General features: G+C 40.7%; 1 protein-coding gene across 3 annotated transcripts in view; it reads left to right on the top strand.

Moving 5' to 3' along the window:
- Positions 1–816: 816 nt before the first annotated feature.
- Positions 817–20352, top strand: part of Exoc2 (exocyst complex component 2) — a 164324-nt gene continuing 144788 nt past the window's right edge. Inside the window, exon 1 of one of the 3 annotated variants that reach the window (XM_031359066.1) lies at positions 817–945. The gene's annotated coding sequence lies outside the window, so the exon portion shown is untranslated. The other 2 variants (XM_031359067.1, XM_031359068.1) reach the window with 2 other exon arrangements.

The following is a 20352-nucleotide window of genomic DNA, read 5'->3' as shown; positions in this document are numbered from 1 at the left end:
CATAGCAGTAGTAAAATTACTACTGTAGTTATGAAGTAACAACAAAATAATTTTACGGTTGGGGGGGTCACCACAGTACAGGGAACTGTATTAAAGGGTCTCAGCATTAGAAAAGGTTAGGCTGTTATTGGTTTTAGATAATGGGCACCCTATAGCTATTTCTCTCCACAGTCATGGCAGCACAACCACAAGTAGACCCTACGCTTCTGCCATTGTACTCTGCTGAAGATCACCGTCCTTTGTAGCCTGGACTGCTACAGAGGAAGCCACAGGGGGATGCCTGCTTCAGTCCAGCTGGTCATCTCCAGAGTCTAGCCCACAGGAAGGTACATTCAAACCTTAGGGCTTCTGGGCTGTAGATAGAAGTCATTTCTAAAATATGGGGATCTTGTGAGTTTGCAAATCCATTTATTTGCCACTCAGACCCTTGGAACCCGAAAGCTCTGACCTGTGAGATCCTTTAATAAGGTGGGCACTCCTGGCTACATGCAGTCCTTTGACTGAGGTTTGTCTCTTGACCTGGTGCTGATTGGGCAACCATCTACTGAGACCCCAACCCACTGTACCCTCTTTACCCCTCCCTTATTTTTCCTCTCCAAATTCCATCTTTCCACTTTCTCCTCTCCTCCTTTCTGCTTCCCTCCTTCTTTTCTTCCTTTCCCATCAATTCTTCTTCTCCTTTCCACTTCTCTACCCTTCTCTCCTCCTCCCTCCCCTTTTCCTCTTTCTTCTCTCCCTCTCCACTTCCAACCGTCTAGGCCATCTAACTTCCCTTCCTCCTCCTTCTCTCCCCTCTGGTAAGAGGCGGTCCATCCAGGACTCGGCGCTCGGCTAGGCGGCGGATCGACGCGCTCGGCGCTCGCGGCGTGCGGAAGTACGGCCCTACGGCTGATGCTGCGGCCCGGAGCGGGTTCCTCGGGACCTGACGCTGCCTGCAAGCTGCAGGTGAGTGTCACGTCCTTACTGAAGACGCCCTGGTTCCGGAGTGGAACTCCGCAGCACCGGACCGTCGGTGTTGAGCGACCTGGGAAGGCGCGGTGAGAGACCCGGGGCGCGGGGCTGAGTGTGGGAGCGGCGGGCCGAGCCTCTCCACCCGCCTCAGCGCAGGCCGCCGGGATGGACCCGGAGGAGCGGCCGGTGTGCAGGGTCTGTTTTTAATCTGTTTAAGACCCCCGAACTAGCGCGGATGGGAAGCTTGAATGGCTTCTTTGCTATTCTGGGAGCAGCAAGTGCGTGTTCAGCCACACCTCCATTAGGCCATTTGGTTGCCGAACACTAAAAAAAAAAAAAAAAAAAAAAAAGAATGGCAACTGGTTATCTCTCTACTAAGGCATAGCAAGTCTTTTGTTTATGAAGCTTAGCATGTGATGGCCCAGGCTTGGTAACAGATTCCCCCAGTGGCAAGGAACTGAAAGTCAAAACAAGAATGATCTAAGTGTGAAAAATTTGTGATTCGAAAGGTGATAGAGAGACGTGTGCTTTTGCCTCTTATATGTTCTCTTTTGTTTGACTCAGTAAACAGTATTTTTTTAAGCAGGGGAACCTCCGTTTGTTGGAAACAATTTTTGGAGTCATTAGAAAGTAGTCTTTTCAATTATTTAATTTACTGTACCAGATATTTTGAACTAAGATTACATTCAAAACATTTGTAAAGTATTCTAGTACTTCAATTTTTTTGCCACTTAAAACTTATAAAGAATTTCCATGACTTTATATAAGTTTTTAAAATAGGTAGACAATGTATTCATTCACTAACCGTGAATCACAAAGCATTTTATTTTAAGACAATTTTTGTATACATGTAAACTTACCATTTATTAAAGATGAAAGCATAGAGTTGGATAACTCAATTCTTTATATATAAATAGCTAAGTCTCGGTTTAATATTTGTAACTGTGGGACACTGAGCATCTTCAGTGCTTTTCAGAGCTGATTGATTATTTTAATTTTCTAATCATCAGTAGTAAGAACATTCCTACATATAAATACATAGTACAGAATGGTAGAAGGACAGTTAGGAATATTTTGGAAATTGTTGCAAATTTGTCCTTACTCCCAAGCAAAGTTCATTGGTGATCTTTTAGAACTTCAAATCAGCAACTTAAATGGCAGTTTTTCAAATTAAAATTCTGACACAACACAATTCAGAGACCCATTCACTCCATTTTTCTTCTTTAAGAACAGAACATTTTGTTTGTGTGTGTGTATATGTATATGTGTGTATATGTATATATATATATACATACATGTACACACACACATATGTGTGTGTGTATATATATATGTGTATATTATATGTGTATATGTTTATATATAGTGTGTGTGTTAGTTTTTTTCAATGCTGTAACCAAGTACCTGCTAAGCAATTGAAGGGACGAAGGGCCTACTCTAGTTTATAGATTGGAGTTATATAGCTCATGCTGGTGAGACTGCTCCATAGTGGCAGGACTGTGCCCTGGGACACCTCAGGAACAGGAAGCAGGTCCGAATGTAGGGCTGGGCTCTTAAACCCCAAGTCCCCACCCCCTAGTGACTCACTTTCACAACAAGGTTCTTCATCCTAAAGCTTTCAAAACTACCTAAAACAGTGTTAGGAGGTTTTGAGCCTATAGGAGATATTTTCTATTTAAATCGTAACATACAGTGAAAACAACTGCTATTTGTAACCTATAGTAATTTGACACTGAATTCTTGGGTAATTCATGGCATGGCAGCATGCACAGAAAGTTCAGAACCAAGGCTGGGATAAAGTTGGGGTGAGTACTGCTGGTAACACCTTTGATTCACTATGGATTTGATTTTTTTTTTAATTCATTTTTGATCTCATGTGTTCAGAAGACTTTCATTTTGCTTTTTTTTTTCTCTATCTCTGCATTCAGTTACATGACCCTGTATAACCTTCAGGATTGCCACCCACAGTTTAAGAACCTGCATTCTGGTAAAAGACTTGGTATTGAATAGAATCTCTGAGTGTATAGCAACAGCGGGATCTTGCCGCTACCTTGTCTCTCAGTTATGTTTTCACACACTTGCTGGTTTACTCTTCTTGCTTTGAGATGGTCTCACTCTCTGCTCAGGTTGATCTTGAACTCCTTGACTGAAGTGATCTTCAGACCACAGTTTCCTCAGTGCTAAGACACACCACTGTCTATGCCTGGCTTTCTCAGGCTCAGGTTCCTAGGCCTACTGCATAGTATACATAGTATGTTTTTAATGTTTATCTAGTAGATGAGTTTTAGGCTTATGTTAAAGTAGGTGATTTTGAGATTGATTGCGGTAGGAAATAACTTGGATTACTAAACAAACAGTCTGAGGAAGTATTGAATGGTAAACTCTGACTGCCTGCAGAACTGGGATGGTGGGGACTCAATCACTTTACAGTGCGTTATATGTTGAATAGAGGAATGATGCTATTGATCCAAATGGGCAAACTTCACCTAGTTGTAGAGACACTGGGGATTTTGAAGCTGTGAATACACACATAGGCTTTTATTTATTTTTTTAATCTCTATTTGGATATTAAAGTCAAATTTATTTTGGTATAGGAATGAAAGCAACCATTCAGTTCTCCATGTGCTACCACCAGCCAACTGCATGACAACAGCAGGGCTACTCAGCATCTTTGATACTTAGTTTCCTTTTTTGTGTATTCAGAGACTATATAAAATGATTATCTCAGTATATAGGATCAGTATATTCTCATCACTTGGGAGGCTGATGCAGGAGGATGCTGAGTAAAAGATCATCCTGGGCTACAAACGTTACCCCATTTCAAAGCAAAAACAAATACAACTTCTATAAATGAAACAAATCCCAAGGACGGCAAGAAACATCACCAATTAGACTATCTCAATCTTTGGGCATTGAAAATTTGCACTTTCATGAATCACATTATCATTTAGCATTTGTCTTATGTCTGAGCATTAGGAGCCGTGATTATCAAGGAAACTCACTTGATACAGGGAGTAGTTCTTGTCATCCTTGTATCTCCCAATTTTAGCATATGACTTAGATATTCATAATGACGTCAGCCTGGATTCAGAAGGGATATTTTTGTCCCTCAAAAAATACCTTGAACCAAACTGTAGTAATGGGTGCTCAGAGAAGAAGGAGTCTTATGGGATCGAGCGAGAGGGAAAGCTTTGAGGAGTCCAAAAACACAGAGGTCTATGAGCATGGGCATAATTTAGGCTGCCTCTAAGTGGTCAGTGAGCAAGCATGGGCAAGTGCTCTCTGGGTTAAGCATGGCACTTGGAACTGAGTTGTTGGACAGCTGCCTCCCCCCAGTAACACTTGGTCATTGAAAAAGTTTCCTGAATTCTCTTAAACTCAATACTGTTAGTGTCAGTTACAACTAGTGTGGATCATTCATTTTGTTTTTGTTTTTTAGAGTAGTTTGTTCTCCTGGACATAAGGAATCTAGATTTTAATTGATGAGAAGATTGACTGCTTAGGGTGGATCCAAGTACTCAGAATTGTATAGTGTTGAAGGCGCTCCCTTACTCCGTAAGCAGGTTCCTCTGGAAGCTCTGATGGCTTCCTTCCTTCTTCCCTCCTTCCCCCCTCTCTCCTCCCCTCTCTCCTTCCTCCCCTCTTTCTCTTCCTCCTTCCTCTCTCTTCTTCCTCCCTTCCTTCCCTCCCTCCCTCTCTCCTTTCTTTCTTTCTTTCTTTCTTTCTTTCTTTCTTTCTTAAAGTCATTTTCAGTTTTAAATTCTGTGACTTTGGAAGTTATATGACTGCATTCATTATAATTTTACTGAGTGAGAAAGAAGATAAATAGCCTGAGTTATTTGGCTGTGGTTTCATCATAATGAAATCCCCACATGAGTGACATGATGTATGTGTATGTAAGTTAGGGGCTTTGCAGGAATCAGAATTCATGCCAGATGGTTCAAATGAGACTTTAATGAAGGGACTATTTGAGGAGGTGTGGTTATCTAAAAGATGGTGAGGCTTAAAGAGAAACAAAAGCTGGAAGGTACAGAGGGGAAAGTAGATGCTGTTGAGGGCTGGAGGCCACTAGTAGTGCCTTTCAATGAGCCCTGGAGGAATCTTCTAGATATACAAAATCTATTTGAGCATTTCATGCTTTTCAAACTGCTCATCCATTCACATCTACTCTCTAGTAGTTGATCTTGCCACCTGCTTTAGAAAAAAGAACTGTCTGAGTAGAATCCCATGGTCCTTGTACCAAGACAGTTTCTTTTCCAGTTATGGTGAGAGATGCATCTCTTTCTGTACGTGGCTAGGGAACTCATCTGCTTCTGCCTTTGACTGTCTTTTTTGTCTTGCTAACATAACGGCTCTTTCCTTTGTGTAGGCTTAGAGGCAGCAACAAGAAAGGCACCTGCAGGAAGAAATGTAGTCCTCTCTTGACCTCAGAATCTTTTTTTTTTTTTTCTGTACTTCTTCCCTTCCCAGTCACATTTAAAAAAAAAAAATTGCTGATATTCTGAAGGCCATGGTTAGTCCTCGGCCTCCTGATCTTTTAATGTTACTCTTGTTCACTGTAATATCTGGGGACACACCAGTCTCTTAATGAGTGCTTTGATTGAAGAAACCTTTTTACATTCCTAGTTTATTTTTACCACCCTCCCCATTCTAGGGGTATGAAGAGTGAACCTGTTGAGGTTCCAGGTGATCTTTTTCTTTGTAGCCCAAATTATCTAAATGGCCTAATGGTTGGCAGTATTTGCTAATGACCTCTTTTATAGATTGTTTAACTTTTAGGAGTGACACTTGAACTTTTTTTTTTTTTTTGAAAAAATACAATTTCTGATATACCAGAACTTAAGTTTTGTTGTTCCATGTGGATCTAAGAAGAAAGGATTGCGGTGTGCAATTTGCAAATATTTTTGAGTGATAGTTGGGTTTTTTATTAGATATTTTCTTTATTTATATGTCATATGATTTCTCCTTTCCCAGTTTACCCTCCAAAAAAAAAAAAAAACCAAAAAACAACAAGAACAAACCCCTGTTGCCTCCCCCCTCCCCCTTCTTGCCACCCCACCCTCTCCCACTTCTTGGCCCTGGCATTCCCCAACACTGGGGCCAAGGGCCTCTCCTCCCATTGATGATCGACTTTGCAATCCTCTACTATATACATGCTACCAGAACAATCAGTCCCACCATGTATAGTCCTTGGTTGGTGGTTGAGTCCCTAGGAAATCTGAGGGTACTAGTTAGTTCATATTGTTGTTCGTCCTAAGGGGCTGCAAACCCTTCAGCTCCTTTGGTCCTTTCTCTAACTCCTTCACTGGGGACCCTGTACTCAGTTCAATGGATGGCTGTGAGCCTCTACATCTGTGTTAGTCAGGTACTGTCAGAGCCTCTCAGGAGATAGCTATATCAGGCTGGCTTGTCCTTCCTTCAGTCTCTACTCTATAGTTAGTCGATAGTGTGTTTTTATGTGAAACCGCCTTTCCGTTTTCCTTTCCCTAAGTAGTGTGATGTCATTGCTGACAGTTTGTCAGCATCTAGTGGGGTGAGGACCAGCCAGCTTTAGACTCCAGCCATTGGCTGAGTAGTGTGGGAAGGCGCTTAGCTGCAATCCTGCTTCTGGGGAACAAGGTGAATGATTCTGAGTGGCTCTTCTCAGTGAGTCCATGCTTGTTTTATGAGAGTAGCTAGATAGTCCAGGATTTATGTAATAGATGGGTTATGGAGGAGTATTGAAGACCTTCTCACACTTTGCCCTTGTCATTTTTTTGTTCTGGTCAGTATTGCTTCCTGGTGACCTGGACACATTCTCTTCCCCTAATCTCTCATGTCCACGTATAGTATAAGGTAATAGTTTTTTCCTTATCTATAAACAAAGAGCCATGAGATAAAATAGGAAGATAAATGGAAATTATATGCCAGTCATTTATTATGTTATTTACTATAACATAATCCCTAATTATGTCATATAATTACTATATTTTTTCTCATAACAGACTAGGATGTAAACACTCATATTTTTATTAAGTCCATAGAAAACATATTTCAATTACTTTTCATTTTTGGAGGTAAAGAAGGAAATGAATTCTGAAGAGAGGGCACGGAAGGCCAGGGAGGAAGCTCTGCTCACACAGCCTGCTTTTCTGCAGGTTGTTTGAGGCCCTGTCTTTGAGCAGTTACTGCTGCAGTAAAAGTTGGGCTTGCTAGCTTCTTTCAGGTTTGAGTCAGGTTTGAGTTTTGTTAATTATGGCTTTGCATTGAGGCTTGAGGAAAAAGATTATTCTCTGGGGTTATTTATTTATTTGATCTGAGAACTCCTTCTTGGTTATAATTTCATTTTCTGAATTTTTCCTAATATTATTTCTACCAGTTAATTTTAAAATGTACTTCTAACCTGAAATTCTATAAAAGGCAATTTACTTTCTTTTATTGTACTAATAAATATTTTGGAAAATTAAGTATATATCCCAATACAGCAAGGGAAAATTATGAAATTAAGTTTCTGATTTCAAGGCCAGGGAGCTGGCTTAGTGGGTCAGGTGTTTGCTTTGCTTTGCTAACATGAGGACCTGAGTTTGGATCTCTATCACTCATGCCTGGCATCTCTTAATCCAGGCAGATCCCTGGAGCTAGCAGCCAGCCCAGCCAAATGGTGAGCTCCACCTCACATGCAGGAGAGAGAGACTGTGTAAAACCAAAAAGGTAGATAGCAAGAGAAGATATCTGACTGATCTGCTCTCCACACACATGCATGGGCGAGGACACCTGGACTGATAAGCACTAACATGCGGGGGCACGCGTGCACACACACACACACACACACACACACACCAATCTCTATTCCAAAAATCTTTTAATGTATACAACTAATGATGAAGATAGAGACTGAATAATCTAATACAAATCCATAAAGAAAATACAGTTATAATTATAAATTCTAAGAAAAGATGGGCCTCTTGGCTTTATTTTAATGAAATGCTTTTATAGTAGTGATTTTCTCTTTTGACTTGTGATGGATAGGAGGTTAATTGATGTTAAATGGATGCTTTGTTAATCCTTCATCAGCTACTAAATTGGTGTGGGGGAGTCCAGGTCAAGACTACAGAAGGTCTTGTTTTCTCAAGGAGGGTTATGGATTCCACCCTTTCCAACTTCTCCAAAGCCCACACCAAACTCCAGCTGTCTGTGCAGGGACCTCTTCCATCTCCTTTCCTGTCCCCCTCCCCTCCCTTTCCCTCATCCCTCTAGATCTCCCCACCCCCCTCCTCCCCCCCATCTGCAGAGTGACAGCTTGTAGATGTTGCGTGCGAGTGAGCTGGCCTGGCGCTGTGTGGTCTGAGTGTGTGGTCTCCAGCTCTGCGGAGAGGCTGCTAACAGGGTGGATGAGAGAGAGCAATACTGTTTACTTTAATTTATTTCGGATGCCGGAATTGTGCTCAGGGTTTTTCCTAAGTTTGACTGCACTGCCAGCAGCTTCAGTCTCTCCCAGCTGCAGTGCAGGCTGAAGTGCCCTGGCCTCTCAGACAGGCACTCTCCTCAGCATCTGCCTGTGCAATCCCCTGTGGCTCAGAAATGTTAACAGCACTGCTGAGTGCTGTGATTATTGCCTTTCACTATGTCAAGATGTATGGCCTTGAAATTTCTTTTGAGACGGAGCTAGACAAATAAAGCAGAAATTGTAAGATAGCGACAAAGTTGATGTATTTTTAGAAATTGGAAAAGCTATTATTCAGAATTTGGGTTGAATTAATCCAACTATGGTCATGTAAAAGGATCTGGGAGTTAGGTGACATCTGCCATGTTTAACCATTTTAATAACATAAACCAATTTAAGCCGATGGTTGATTCTTTGACCTTCTAGGGAAACGCCCATTGATTTTGGCATGCCTGTTTACTGTTGTTTTGTCAGCAGGGAATAGTGCCTTATTTCATCTTAAATTCCTGACAAGTTGAAACAAATGAAACTTTGTTTTTATATCAGACTATATGCTAGGGCAGTGATTTTTTTTTCACTTATGTGTGGATTATGAATATCTCAATAATATTTCCTTGATTTTATTTCTCAATATTTTTGTTGAGGTGTTCAAGTGTGTTGTTATTTGAATAAATAGCTGTAGACTTCTGACATTCCTTGGGATTTGTACATTGTTTTTCTTTCCTATCTTTGTGTCAGTCTTGCTGGGGTAGGATTGCTTTGGTAATGAGTTGTCCAGTGAGGACAGGGAAGTCTAGGCCAATGGCGTCTGTCTTCAGAGAGGCCCCTGGATTCTGCACTCCATCATATGCACACCTACCTTTAGATCTGAGTCGAAGCACATAAACTCATTTTGTATCCACGAGAGGGGAAAGCCTGCCCTTTCTCCTCCTGTGTCTCTCCAGTGAGGAGATGATTCTCCTTAGCTTCTATCTGTAGAATCAGAAGACTTCAAGTATGTAGTATGTTGGATACATTTAAAACTTTTTTTAATAATACCATCTTGATATTTCTTCTGGTGTTCAACCTTCTTGGACTTGCAAGAATTATAAAGCACAATTAGTATGTTCTCAAAGTTGGGTGGCCATCAGCACTGACTCTAGAATATTGTTTTTACTCCAGAAGAAATTCCTTAAGTCATCATCAGTCCTTTAACATTCTTTGTTTCTGTAACTACTACTAATCAAAGTTCTTTTTAAAGTGTATTTGTCACATTTTTTGTCTGTCTGTCTGTCTGTCTGTCTGTCCGTCTGTCTCTATCTATCTATCTATCTATCTATCTATCTATCTATCTATCTATCTATCTATCTATTTACGTGTGTAGGGAGGGGCTCATGTGCTACCATCCATATTTAGGGATCGGAGGACAGTTTGGAGCGAATCTGTTCTTTCCCTCCACCATGAGGTCTCTGCTGCTATGACTCAGCAGCCTGTGAAAGAGCCAGTTGGAGAGCTGTGTTCTTGGAGTTGCACAGTCCAAGTACTCTGACCTGGTGGTCCGGCTGGATGGAAGAATAGCAGTTCATATGAGCATCCTAGCCATGCTGCTGAGGTAACTTCTTAGTCATAGAAGAAACGAACAAGTGTAGGACAAAGTGATGAAGGGGATGACCTCATGTAGTTGGCTCCTCCCACTTCATGGGATCCAGGTATCAAACTGGTACTCAGGCTAGGCTGCAAGCACCCTTACATGCTGAGCCATCTCGTGGGCTCCACCATTCTACTTTTTGTGTTTTTGAGTTCTCTTGTTTTGAACTTTCTGGTAATTTGGCTGTTTGTGTTAATTATAGCAGAGTAAATGAATAATATTAGTTGTGACCTGAGACATTTACCTAAGAACTAAAAATTTTCTTTATATAGAAAGAAAAAAAAATACCTACAAATGATGACTAAGTCAAATAATGATAACTACAAATGAACTTTTATTTTGGGAACATGATGGCCTCAGTCTTGAGTATGACAGGAATGTTGTGGGAATGCTCTGTCTCTTAGTTGCCCATATCCCACAGCAGTTAGCTATGCAGGTACCTTTTAAAACCTCCCTTGGGCTTTGCCAGTTTGATTGCTTACTAGTTGCAGACTGGGAACTCTAAAAGGGGCTCCCTGATGAACTGAATCCTACTGCTTCTAGTTTAGCTGTTTCTGGGCTGCTCCTTCAGGAATGAACTGTGCAAGTAAAGGGCCTCTGGGGGCTGTTCTCAGAGCAGGCCTGTCTGAGAGGGGTCTTGGAGAAGTGTCTGCAGAGTATGGAACTTGGCAGTGTCACCGACAGTGTTTCAGGCACATTTCTGTGGAAGACAAGTTCATTTCTGAACCTAAGAAAACTTACTTCTCTTATTTGGACTTTTCATGACTTAGAATGGAAAGGTTGTTGCATGTTATATGTTGTCAGCACTGTCCCTTCCTCTTCCAGGTATGGATGTTTTAAATTGAAAAGATGAATTGTAGTTTTCCTTTTCTTGTGATGCTGGTAACTGAACCTAGGGTCTCCTCTGGGCTACCTCTGAGCTCTATCCTCAGCCCTCTTTTTATGTTTTGTTTTGAGTCAGGGTCATAGTAAGTTTCTCCAGGTAGACTGCAACTCACTTTGTAGTCAGGTAGGTCTTGAGTGGTCCTCTTGTTTCAGCCTCCTGAGTAGCTGGATTTATAGGCTTGTGTCACCAGCTTGGAGAAAAATAATTTTTTTGATGTCAAGATTGGTGAAGGGGTAGAATTCATTTCAGTTAAAAAAATAAAGAAAAAAGTTAGATCTATACATTTTAATTTGTAATTCTCCAGGAATTTTTTTTTTATAGAAACAATAGAATGTTGATATTTATACTTTTGATGCCCTGGGAAAGGAACTGCCTGGCTCAGATCTTGGTGGCTAAGTGAAATCTGTCTCATTTTTCCCTGTGGCATGTTTCTGTATTGGTGATTAAAAGGAATGATCATGATTGATTGCCAGTGTAGGATGTAGTTAGCAAACTTAGTTTCTATGGTAGATATTAGTGATTGCTATTATGCAAAGATTTATTGGTTTAGCATTGACAAGGCGGCTCAGTGGAAGTGCCACTTACCATGTAGGCCTGACATTGAATCATTGTACAATCCTCAGAACCTAACCTACATAAAAGTAGAAATGAAAACTGACTCTAGAGGTTCTTTGACCTACATGGCACACACACACACACACACACACACACACACACACACACACACACACATACACACACACAAAAACACTGGGGGTGCTGGTGATAGTGTTGACAGGGGAGTAGCAAGATGACTCAGTGGGTAAAGTAGCTTGCTGTGCAAACATGATGAGTTGGGTTTAATTTCTAGGACCCACATCAAAGTGGAGAGAACTGACTCTGCAGAGTTGACCTCTGACCTCCACATGCATGTCTGCATGCTGATCATGTGCTCCTATATACAAGTAAAACAAACAAACCAAAAAGCCAAAAAAACCTATACAGCACATGGGACACAATACAGAGGCGAAAAAGGGTGTCTCCTCCGCATTAGAACATATCTAGCTGATCAGTGTTTCACTCAAAGACCTCATTTCATGATTTTGCATAGCGGGAGTTTCACATGGTCTTTGAGGTCCCTGCTGCGCTGGTTTAAAGGTTATAAAAGTTCTAGTTATACTGTTGAGATAGATAAGTTCATAATTATACCTCCCAGGAGAAATGAACAAGTGTGGGGCAGGATGGCAAAGGGGACAACCTCACATGGGCTGTGTTCCTTTGCTTTCTTCCTTGGATCTCCATTTAGAGTGATGCCTCAGGGTGTGCTCTACTCTGTGTTGTCCAAGGCCCACCTATTTTTCTAAAAATGCATACTCATAGCTGCAGGGGAGCTTATAGAAATCTATTTAAATCATCATTCCCTTGACCCTCTCCACTCCTCTCCAGTCTCTCTCTGGTGTTAACTTGAGGTGTGAATCTTTCTCATCCTTTCTGTGTTCATTTGGCATATTTGTATTTGCAATAAGATAACTTTGTTTTGCTTTGTAAAACAAAAAAAAGGTAGTATTAATATAATCCTGATTCTGAGTCACCAATTGTGACACTTTGGGGGAATAACATGTCAAAGCTTTAAATTTGAGCTGTGTATTCAGTCCTTTGCAAGGATACAAAGTGAGATGTGTAGATGAGGCAATGTTTGTTTTAAAATGCTCATTCAGAAAACAATATAAAAGTATGTCAAGATGGAGGGATGTTTCAAACAGAAGACAAGATGCTTGATGATGGGACATAGAGGTTGTTATGTATGTTTAAGATTTCTGTAGTAGCACATAAACCAGTCAGTAGAGAATCAGAATTACCATAAGACTAATTTTAAATCCCAGTTTTGCTGTTGTCTTACTCAATGTTCTATGAGTAAGACATTATAACACTATGACCAGTGCAACTCTTATAAAGGCAAACATTTAATAGGGGCTGGTGTGTGTGTGTGTGTGTGTGTGTGTGTGTGTGTGTGTGTGTGTATCTCCACAACTTCAAACAGTTGTTTAGTCTGTGCTACTTTTCCCCTGCCAGTGAGACAATTCAGCATTTTAGAATACTTTGGGGATTAACCTGTCATCCAGCTGTCTACCACAGTCTGACTTTATGCCTTTGTTTACTAATTTGACTTAAGTCCTCTCTGCTCTTCCATAGTTTTCACATCTCACTTACTGTGGAGCATTTCCTTGGCTGGACTTTTATGTTGCCCCTGGCTCTAACATGAATGGACTGCAGGAATCATGTCTAGCGATCCTCTCAGTGTAGATTATTTTCATCATTGTTTACCTCCCAAGAATACTCTCAGTCAATGTGGAAGAGTAGCTAAGGCTTTAGCAATCTCTGCGGAATTAAGTTCTTTGCAGTATTGGAAGGCCTTATCTTGCTGCCAGCGCAGTAGGAGTTCTCTCCAGAGTCAGTGGGAGGCCACAGGTTTTCAGACCTGTGCCACCCTAGCTTTGGTGCTTCTCTGAGGCTGAATTTGTTTTTCCAAATTATTCTTTCAACTCCTCATTTGTGAATTGCCTGCCTTGCCCCCTTCACCCCTTTTTGAGGATTCTGTGTTTCATTGATCTTTGTGAGCTGTTTACAAACATTTATTTATTCATGCTTAGTTATTTTTATTTATTTTTATTTATTTTTTATTAGATGTTTTCTTTATTTACAATATCTCCTTTCCCAGGTTCCCCTCCAAAAGAAAAAAGAAAAAGAAAATAAAATAAGAAAAAACAAAAAACAAAAAAAACTAAAACAATCCCCTGTTCCCTTCCCCCTTCCCCTGCTCACCATCTCACCCTCTCCTGCTTACTGGCCCTGGCATTCCCCTACACTGGGGCATAGAACCTTCACAGGGCCAAAGTCCTCTCCTCCCATTGATGACTGACTTGGCCATCCTCTGCTATACACATGCTGCTGGAGGCATGAGTCCCCCCATGTGTACTCTCTGGTTGGAGTTTTATTCCCTGGGAGCTCTGAAGGTACTAGTTAGTTCATATTGTTGTTTGTGCTAAGGGGCTACAAACCCCTTCAGCTCCTTGGGTCCTTTCTCTAACTCCTTCATTGGGGACCCTGTACTCAGTCCAATGGATGGCTGTGAGCCTCTACTTCTGTATTAGTCGGATACTATCAGAGCCTCTCCGGAGACAGCTATATCAGGCTCCTGTCAGCCAGCACTTGATGATATCCACAATAGTGTCTGCAAGCTGGTACAACCACTCTGGAAATCAGTTTGGCGGTTCCTCCAGAAATTGGACATAGTACTACCAGAGGTCCCAGCTATACCACTCCTGGGCATATACCCAGAAGATGCTCCAACATGTAATAAGGTCACATGCTCCACCATGTTCATAGCAGCCTTATTTATAATAGCCAGAAACTGGAAACAACCCAGATGTCCCTCAACAGAGGAATGGATACAGAAAACGTGGGACATCTACACAATGGAGTACTACTCAGCTATTAAAAACAATGAAATTATGAAATTCTTAGGGAAATGGATGGACCTGGAGAATATCATCCTGAGTGAGTTAACCCAATCACAAAAGAACACATATGGTATGCATTCTCTGATAAGTGGATATTAGCCTAGAAGATTGGAATACTCAAAGTACAATCCACAAACCACAAGAAACTCAAGAAGAAGGAAGACCAAAGTATGGATACTTCGTTCCTTCTTAAAACGGGGAATAAAATACCCATGGAAGGATTTTCAGAGACAAACTCTGGAGCAGAGACTGAAGGAAGGACAATCCAGAGACTGCTTAGTTGATTTTAAATCCATGTGTTCCTCTTGTGACTCTTCCCTTCAGTTCAGTGGTGCTCCTCCTGTCACTGTAATTGTAACACTTTAGGATCTTCTAGTTGATTTTGGTTGAGTTAAAATTACACTTATGTTTGGCATTTAAATAACCATGTTATTTTGAACTCTATAGATATTTAATATAATCAAGAAGATTATGCTGCACACTGAATTTGAAGTATCTCTGAGTTGAACTTAATATGCAGAAGATACAGGCCAGAAATATGTTCATCTAAGCTGTCCCTGTCAAGGTGTGGTTCCGCACTGTCAGGGCTTCAGGCTCATTATCTTAGAACTGTTGACTTCTCTCTCTAGAAACAAGCTCCCTCTCTGGCTGCTGCCTTTTCCTTCTCGCAGCATGAGATTCCCCATTTCTTTGGGATCCCTTGTTTTTATAGTCTGATAGTCAGTCACAAGTAACTCTTTAGACTATCTTCATTTTTGGAAGGCCTCTCACTGAACTCTGCCCCTAGCCTGGAAAGTATTTTAAATAAAACCTAGACTCATGTTTATTCCTGAATACATACATACCTTAGGTACCAACTGTGTAGTGACAGTGGTTATTTAAATGCCAAACATAAGTGTAATTTTAACTCAACCAAAATCAACTAGAAGATCCTAAAGTGAAGCCTACACTACATGAAAATTTCAACCTACTAATTAAGGAGTTGAGGCCCTTCAAATCTACTCTGTCTCAGGTACCCACTCTTAGAATGGAGGTAGTACGCTCTCCTCAGGTATAAGGTATTCTGGATCTTTCTTTCTGCTGTTACTACTTTGTGAAAAAATTTAAAATATATTGTCCAAACAACACAGCGCTTACCTCAAGGGGAATAAGAGATAGTTTAGTCTAAGCCATATATGAATGACCATGGCCCAGGGATGCCATGTTCCACTGTGGAAGGGGTCATGTGAACTTTATATAGTAACAGAACAATAACAACAAAATCATGAATAAAGGCATGTACTAAATATAGTGGTGGAGATAACAGGTAAGGGACGGTAGTGAAGCAAGCAGGGACACCTGTGTGATAAGTCTCAGGTGCTGTCTGATTTGTGCAGGAGGGCTCTTATTTATGCCTTTAAGGGGTTGTGCAGAGATTCATGAATAGTTATGGGAAGGAGAAAGTTTAGTAGAGAGACAGGTGAGCTTGGAATTGCAGGCCAGATCTGCACCTGGGTGGTCTGGCTCCAAGAGAGGAAGAGGCACCCTTATGACCTTTTATGATTTATCCATTTATTGTACAGTTTTCTGCTGTTTCCTATAGGGAGCCAGCAGCCCAGGTTTCTAGTAGCACCCCCGCCCCCAACTAAGCCTTCTTTGAAAGACTGGGGAGGGAAAAATTATTTTCATTTAATAAATGAAATATATTCTAAAATTAAGTGGAAAATCAATTTTATAAATGTAAGTTATAATAGACAAATTTGATCATTGACGAACCAGAACATTAAAGTTATTTTTCTTTTTAAATTTTTTATTGATGCCTTTAAATAGAATGCTGTGTGTACTTCATTTGAGCACATTTATACATGCAAATAACATATTTTCACCATCTCTGCTTCTCTCTTTACTCTCTTGTGTCCCTCTTCTCATTCCAGATCCCGTTTCCCTTACTTTTTAGATGGGCTCTTTCTCTAGCTGACTGGCTTGTATAGTGCTGGGTTCCAGGCTTGTGTCTCCGAGTCATTCACTACAGTCTGCTGTAAGAGACTTTTCAGGTCTTATTATGCAGGTATTGTATGTGAGTCCAGTGGAACAGGAGACGTAACTATTGCAAAGGTAGTTGGTTGCTACTAATTCCTGAGAGGCAGCCAGTCTACTCAGGAAGCACCCATGTAAATCAGGAGGCCATGGAGCCAGGAGAAGCCTATGGTCTTTATGGAGAGAATGGGGCAAGCAAGGGTAGGCCATCTAAGCAAGTTTAGGATTGCATAGTCTTCATTATTTTTGTGTGCGTCTGTCTTGTGATGGTCTTGCTAACTGGTACCTAGGATTGTATGTCTGTCTTGTGATGGTCTTGCTAACTGGTGCCTAGGATGCTGCAGGGAGGTCCTAGTGTCCTGACTATGGGCTCCTGAACTAAAGGCAGATAGAATTTTAATTTTTTTTACTTTGCATATCAAAGGTATGTTTTTAGTCCTGATCTTTTCTGTCCCTAGCTTTTTGTTTAACTGTCATGAGTTACTGAAAAGAAAACACCTATACCAGAAGCACTTTTTAAAACAAGATTCATTTTATGTGTGTTTTGCTTACATGTGTATGTCTGACTACATGTATGCCTGACTCTTTATGAAGTGGGCTAGACTCTATAAGAAGTGTTCACAGTTTAAATATTATGTAAGGTGCTTTTTTTAAATACAAAAAACAAAAAATGGTGTTTTGTGAATTCTTCCAAGGAAACATGACCTAAATTCTAGTTTTTATCAAAGCAAAACACAACTCTCACTCAAAGAGAATAAGAGATAGATTTTGAGCCAAATATGAGTGACCAGAGCCTGGGACAGAGATTGAATGCTCCAGTATGCTAACAATTCATGAAGTTTTATAGTGATAGAGGAAAGTCCTAAGTCAAGGCACCTTCCAAATACATTAGTAAACCGTTAGGGATGAGGGTTGAAGGAAAGCAGGAAAATCTGTTGCAGGCCTCAGACTGTATAGAAGACATTTCCTTTTTAGTCTGTGGAAGTTAGTGGTCTTGTGTATTAATAGATTCCTAAAGGTTTTACCTGTTACAAGGATGTTAAGTCAGCAAGGAATCCCGTGATAATGTGCTTGTAGGCAGCATTCCAGCCTCTCCGCCAGCACCAACTTCCCTTGTCAGCCACTGACCTTGCAGGAGGTCCTGTGCAAGGTATGGTTCTTTGCAGGATGGTTTTGCTCACGTGGCCATCTCTCAGGGGTATGCAGTAGGCTCTTCTCAAAACTAAGCAAATGCTGTTAAGAAGGTTTTTTTGTTTTTGTTTTTGTTTGTTTATATGTTACAGAGTTATGGAGGAAAATAGAGTGATCATATAGAAATCTTGATTACTTATTTTGAACTGCTGTCCGTAAGCTGGCTCTGTCAGAGCCCAATTTTGGAACCACTGTGCAGTGTGCACCGTGAGGTGTTTTGCCCTTCGTTCCTTTCGTTGAGAAAGGAACACAGAGTGCTAAAGGTTTGCTTGCTCTGAGCTGACCTTTAACTGACAAATGTTATTCAGGGGGTTGGTTTGGGAAGGACGTAATGACCTTGGTATTGGGAACATCTCCTGCTACAGAAAGGAGATGAGGAGAAAAGTACCAACATCACAGTTCTCAGGGATAAGATATGTCCCGCATTACCAGAGGGACAAAAGTAAACTGGAAGTGACTTTGTTTGCCCTTTCTTTGCCCTGCTGGCTAAAGATGAGGTGGAAGAGCTTTATGGTGCCATGCACTGTCTTTACAGGTTTCTGACTCTCTCAATAAAACACAGCTTAGAGATTCAGTTCTTGGTGTTTGCCTATGTGTCAGGCAGTAGAGCCACTCACAGTTTTGATGTTTAGATCCATTTAGTTAGTTTTAATAGTTCAAATTTGGCTAGCTGTGGTATGGTAGCATTGGAGGCCATTGAGGATGTAAGGGTTCTGCTGAGGCTCATTAAAAGCAAGCTATTTCCTCCCGGTCAAAAGAATGACATCTCCATCTGACTCTGGATGGAGACAAGACATTCTGATCTGCTCCAAAGATTAGAATATTTCATACTATTGTCTCCTTCTTTGGGAGATGGGCCTGTCAGTCACCTGATCAAAAGACCACCCTTCAAGAAGCCTGGTTCACCTTAAGTGAAGGCAAGGAGATAGGAATAATATCCCCTCCCACATTAGATTACTTATCCTTCCATGGATGCCTGTTGGCTTTTTTGGTTGCCCAGAAAAATGTTACTTACCTTTTTTTCTTCTTTGCATTCTTTGTTTTGTTTTGGGTATTTGCCAAAGCTTGGGCTTGCATACTCTGTGCTCTCCCACTCTTTTTCTTGGGAAGTCCTACTCCCTGCTGTCTTAGCTGCTTGCTGTCTCCATTACCTAAGCTGCCTGATTTCTTAAAGGCATGACTTCCTCTTCTCCATCCTTCTCCTCCTGGCAACTGCTGAGGTTTTCAGCTGACTGGACCTGCTGTTTTTTAATCTCTCAAACTCTTAATAAAATTGGCCTTGGGCTTGCTTCCAAATCTATTTCTGAATTCTTTCATTAATAAGGCTAATACTTAAAGTGTGAACCTTGATTTCCCTGTAATGATTGCATTATGATTAATTTAACATTTTTAGTAATATCTCAATTAGAGTTTAGTAGTTCTCTTAGACCCTGGAGTAGCAATATAAACCTTAATTAAAAATAGATTCTGCTAGTTCTTGGATTTTGGATCACGGGAAGTATTTAGCTTCCTATTTACTTATGTAAATCACAAACAATACTTTGGTTATTGTTTGACATCATGTCTAACTGTCTGGAGCCTACTGGCTAAAACTGATGCAGAATAGATGCCATCAAAACCACAGTGCTTTCCCATTGTCTGCTTGTTCCTTTTTAGACAGGGATCTGAGGTATCTATGTGGAGCTTAGAGTTTGGCCATGTAGGATGACCAGGAAGTAGATTCCTACTGTGACCAAAGAAAGCATAAAGAAGACATAATTTCAGAAAGGTCATGACATTACTATAAGATTGTGAATTTGAGGGGCAGTGTTGAGAATTTGATGTTTTACGTACGGGTTGTGTCTGGATGCTTGGTCTTCAGGACTTACTGTCATTTTTGTTTCTGTGTTAAAACTACCTTCATAGAAAACAATATAGAGGAGAAAGGTTTATTTTAGCTCACCATTTCTTTTAAGTCCATTGCTGTGGGGAAGTTAAGGCAATAGGGACTTGGAGCATGTAGTCATATTTCAACTGTAGCCGAGAGCAGAGAGAAATGAATGCGAGTGATTTCTCCACTCTCATACGGTTCATGCTGCCGCACTACTGGTGTAGTAGACACATCATGCCATACACAGGGCAGTCTTTACCACAGATATCTGTCCTGTTGAAAGTACAGTTTGGGATGAGAAGCACAAGATACTCTGGTTCTTCCTGACTTGAGGGAGGCCTAAGAGGCATTTGAACATTGGGAACATTGTCAGAGCTCTCATCCTGGAGAAGGGTTCCAGAATGGAGTTAACAGAAGGTTAATACAGCAGGAGAACTGGGGAGAGTGGTCATCAGACAGGAACAGTGCAGAAATTTAGAGATTTGGAAGTGGGTGGCTGGCACCCTGCTTTTAATAATCAATAAGGATCTACAGACATTAAGTAAGACTATAAAAAACAAGCTTATTAAACACTGCCATCTGAAGCAGTAATCTAAGAACATGCCCAGAACAGTCATTAATGTTCATAGTAACTAAAAAGAAGAAATTTATGGTAACTTCTGTGATAATTTTTTAAACTTGCTGTGTTGGAGATTAAAACAATGGCTTTGCCTATGGTAGGCAAATGTTCTGCCACTGAGCCACATTTCTAGCCCTTATTAAAGATGAATTTTGTCCCAAGTAATACTGGAAATGCAAACTAGAAACATTCTGGCCAAACACTTGAAAATTATATATACATTTTTAAAGTATAAAGTCTCTTTTTTTTTTTATTTTAGATATTTTCTT

This window comes from Mastomys coucha, unplaced genomic scaffold, assembly GCF_008632895.1.
Source record: "Mastomys coucha isolate ucsf_1 unplaced genomic scaffold, UCSF_Mcou_1 pScaffold7, whole genome shotgun sequence".
In the NCBI taxonomy this organism is placed as follows: Eukaryota; Metazoa; Chordata; class Mammalia; order Rodentia; family Muridae; genus Mastomys; species Mastomys coucha.
This window is presented reverse-complemented; position numbering and strand designations above follow the sequence as displayed.